Below are 4,636 nucleotides of genomic sequence, written 5' to 3'. Positions count from 1 at the left end.
TCGCAAGTTCGAGCCCCGCATCAGCCTCTTGCTGACAGCTCAGAGCTTGGAGCCTGCGTCCAATTCTGTGTCTCCTGCTCTCTCTGTCCCTCACCCCCTCACGCTCTGTCTCTTTCTCTCAAAATTAAACGTTAAAAAAAATTTTTTTTTAAAAGAAATAACGAATGAAATAACTAAATTATGCAGTATAATAAAAGGCAGTAAGTGCTATTGAGAAAAATTAAAGCTGGTAGAGGAGATAGGGAATGCTGAGGGTGGCATTTTTTTTATGTTTGTTTATTTTGAGAGAGAAGGAAACAGAATCGCAAGCAGGCTCTGTGCTGTCAGTGCAGAGCCCAATGTGGGGCCCAATCTCATGAACCATGAGATGGTGACCTGAACCAAAATCAAGAGTCTGATGCTTAACTGACTGAGCCACTCAGGCACCCAGAGGGTGGCATATGTAATGAGAAAGTCTGGCTGAGAAAGCGTTTTGTAAGCAGAACCTTGAAATAGGTGAGTGAGCTATGCAGAGACTGGGGAAGGGTGTTCCAGGCACAGGGAACAGCCATTGCAAGGTCACTGAGCTCCCTGCTAGGAAGTGGGTCTGGGTATTTACGGGCCAACAAGGAGGCCAGTGTGGCTGGAGTAGAGAGAGCCAGTAGGCAGAGAAGAAGCAGTCAGGGAGGGCTGTGTAGGGTCTCCTGGGCCACTGTGAAGAATTTGCTTTTACTCTGAGCGAGATGTGGTCAAACTAACTCAAAGCCACATTTAGCAGATTGATTTAGCCTTCTAGAAACTAGCATTTGCATTAAGAATCAAAAGTCCTAAAAACTTCCCTGTTTTTTCACCCATTTAGACTCGTTTCTAAGCATCTTCCTTAAGGGAAGAATGAGAAATGTTATCCATATTTACAGTTACAGCTCCATTCATTCATTCAGTAAAAAGTGTATAGCTACTCATAAAAGCTTTGTTTATAATGCTGAAAAAATCCAGCAAACACCTGAAAGTCCAAAACTAGGGACACAATTCAACACATTATTGCACATAAATTTGATGAATTGCTATAGAACTGGTAAAAACTATTTTTCAAAGACTGATGGGGGAAAACAAGACATATAAAAGAAACAGGGTAACTGATGTTTGATAGGATCTCAATTTGTTTTTTTAAATGTACACATGTGCATGGTAAAAACAGACTCATGGACACTGTAACTATGGACACATGTACATGTTGCAACACGGATGAGCCTTGAACACATTATGCTAAGTGAAAGAAGCTAGTCACCAAAGACTGCATCTTGTATGATTCCATTTACTTGAAATGTTCAGAATAGGCAAATCCATAGAGACAGAAAGTGAACTAATGATTTCCAGGGGCTGGGCAGGAGGGGCTGGGGGTGATGGCCAATTACTAACAGGGTTTCTTTTGAGGGGGTGATAAAAATATTCTGAAATTAAATAGTGGTGATGATTTGCACAATTCTGTGAGTATACTAAAAACCCCTGAATTGTACACTTTAAAAGGGCGAATTTTATGATATGTGAAACATATTTCAACAAAGCTGTTATTAACAAATGTATACCTACGCCATTGGAGAAAGACTGGAAGGAAATAAAATATTGGATGGTAGTTTTTTTGCAAGAAAGTTATCACTTTTCTCCTATATCTCAGTGATGGTAGCAAGTTTGCAGAATGACAAAGAAAAAGGACAAGTATGGCACGGAACAGAGCCTATTTGGGGACTTTCTGCAAGTTTCACCCACCTCCTGACAAGGATTCCTATGGCAGTGATGTGTGATGTTTGCCCCACTTTTCCACTGTCCCCTCTTCTAGCAGACAGTGCTGCTGGCCCCTTTGGGATTGGGCGGGACTACATGACTAGTTCTGGCCAACGACTGTTAGTGAAAGTGACATGTCACTTCTGAGCTGGAGCATGTAATTGCCCATGCGAGCCATCCCCAGGGCTCCTTCTGCTGAAGCAAACTTTGAACGTTCAGGATGGGGGCTGCTCTGTCAGCCTGGCTCCTAGTCATGACAACACGGAGCGCTCCCAGCAGACCCGAGATGGGCATGCTAGGTGACTGGGACCTTCCTTTGGGAAGCTTTGTGGTGTTTTTTTTTTTTGTTTTTTTGGTTTTTTTTTGTCACAGCACAACCTAGCTGGTACCGACGAATGTGTGTAAACCATGTGATCTGAAGAGACACTGCTGCCATTAGCCCTCTGCAGCTGCTATCCAGACCGAAACAATGCAATGACTACCCATCACACTGCAGTCCAGTGTCCTACCTTCTTTTATGTTCAAAATGCCCTTATGTTTATTTTTGAGCTCTCTTTATAGCCAAGATGGGAGATAGGAGAATCAAATATTCTCACTGCACAGGCAAGTCAAGTGATTTGTTTCTGGTTCCCAGACTCATTCAATGGCACTGTCCAGTGCACCGGCCACAGCGGCCCCTCAGTCTGGTCCAAAAAATCCAGTCACTGGGCCAGGTTAAGCAATACAACAGCATAGCTTGTTCAATGAAGTTTGTCTTTAAAACAAACCAGAGACTTGACTGTAGAGGAAAAACCATAGCACAGCAAAGAAGTGTCTGGGAGAAATAGGCAAGAACGGGTCTATGAAGATAACTACTTACTTGTATTTCTCCAAGGTGACCTTGATCTTAGGAAAGAAGGGAGAGAATTAGAAAATAGGGGGGTTGAGAAAGGGGATCTCCAAGTCTCCAAGCCAAAGAATTTGAAGAGGAGTTTCCCCCCTGCCTAGAGTGACAGCTCGTGATGTGAGGCCAGTGACATGGGAGGCTCCAGGGGTGGTAGTGGCCGCACAGAATGTGTCCCAAGGCCCTCAGCCAACGCTTCTCTCCTCAGTCTCCCTCATCCCTTCTAATGCCCGTCTGTCCCTGGCACCCAGTCCCCAAGGGTGGCTCAGCAGGCAGCCGGCACAGTTTTAACGTCACGCAGACCTGGACTGAAACAACTCGCAGCATCAGTGTGGCCATGGCACTCGAATCCTTTGATCCTCAGTTTTCTCATCTGTAAGAGAGAAAGTACCTGGCTCACCCCAGGAGGACTTGGGGTGCTACAGCAAAGTAGCTGGTACAGTGTGTTCGGTCAATCATTCTTATTTCTGCATTTCTGTATTTAGAGCAGCAAACATTAAAAATTATATATATATATATATATATATATACACACACACACATATATACACTCATGTATATACACGTGTATGCATATACACTCACATATATACATATACATGTATACAGATACATGTATACACACATGTATATACACAAACACACATACACACATGTGTACATGTATGTATATAGATACATATATACACATGTGTGTATAGATACACATACACACATATATGTGTGTATACACATATACACATACATGTATATACACATATACTAATGTATATATATACTCACATATATACATACATATGCACACACACACACATATATACACACATACATATATACACATACATATATATACCCATATTTCCCAAAACACTTGCTAAAAGGTTTATCTCCACAAGTCAGCATTCTTCCAAAAGTTTCCCAGAGTAAATCACCCTGGCCTCCCACAACTGGTCACACGGTTGACAACTCTTGTCTTGCCCTCTGAGATTGCCATAGTTTCATCCTACATTCTTCCACACTGAGCCATACTCTTTACCAAATACTCTGTTCAAAGTTTAGCTTCCATTATTTCCCCACTCTGCCCCCACCACAGTTGCTTGGCTTTTGGTATGAGCCATGGGATCCCTCTCATCACCATTACCAGGATATCACTCAGGGTGCCCTCTAAAAAATAAGTGGGGCTTCCCACTTTATACCTGGAGGTGCTCCACACTGAAGCTTCACGTGGGAATTCTAGCAGTTAGCTATAGCTGCATACACAAAACATAGTGGCTTAAAACAATAGGATTTATTTATATGAGTTTGTGGGGTAGTTAGGTGCTTTTCCAGCTCTGGGCCAGGCATGGCCAATCTCAGCTGGACTCACTCATGGATCTGAGGTCAGCTGATGGGTTGGCTGGTCCAGGATGGCCTCACTCCTATGGCTGGCTCTTGGCCAGCTGTTGGCCGAGGCAATGGAGACAGCTGGGCCATGTGTGTCTCATCCTCTAGCAAGCTAGCACAGGCTTGTTCGCATGGTCGTCGCAGGCATAAAAGAGAGCAAGCAGAAGCCTAGGCTCACAACTGTCATGGTGTCACATCCGCCATATTCTTTTGGCCAAAACAAGTCATGAGGTTAGTCCAGATCCAATAGGAAGGGAGGGAGACTGCCTCTTGGCAGGAGGAGCTGCAAAGTTGTGTAAAGGGTGTGGATATGAGGAAGAGTAAAGGGTTGTTGGTTGTAGTAACCAGTTACTACAGGATCTTTCTCAGGTGCAGGGAGCAGGGCTGCCCTATTCTGAGTTAAGCACCAATGGGGTTCCAGTCCCCAGTGGCTGCTGCTGAGCACTAACTTTCCTAGGACAGAGAGCCTGCAGTGACTCTACAGGTTACCACAACTCACTCTGTCTGGGCCAGTTGGGTTTGTGTTTCCCCTCATAGCTCTTTCTCCCTCACCTTCTTCCCCTGAACACTCCCCACCACCTTCCCTGTCCACAGCTTATTCAATCCGGA

This window comes from Leopardus geoffroyi, chromosome A3 (genome assembly GCF_018350155.1).
Source record: "Leopardus geoffroyi isolate Oge1 chromosome A3, O.geoffroyi_Oge1_pat1.0, whole genome shotgun sequence".
Lineage (NCBI taxonomy): Eukaryota > Metazoa > Chordata > Mammalia > Carnivora > Felidae > Leopardus > Leopardus geoffroyi.
The sequence above is the reverse complement of the archived record's forward strand: the minus strand, read 5'-3'. Positions refer to the sequence as shown.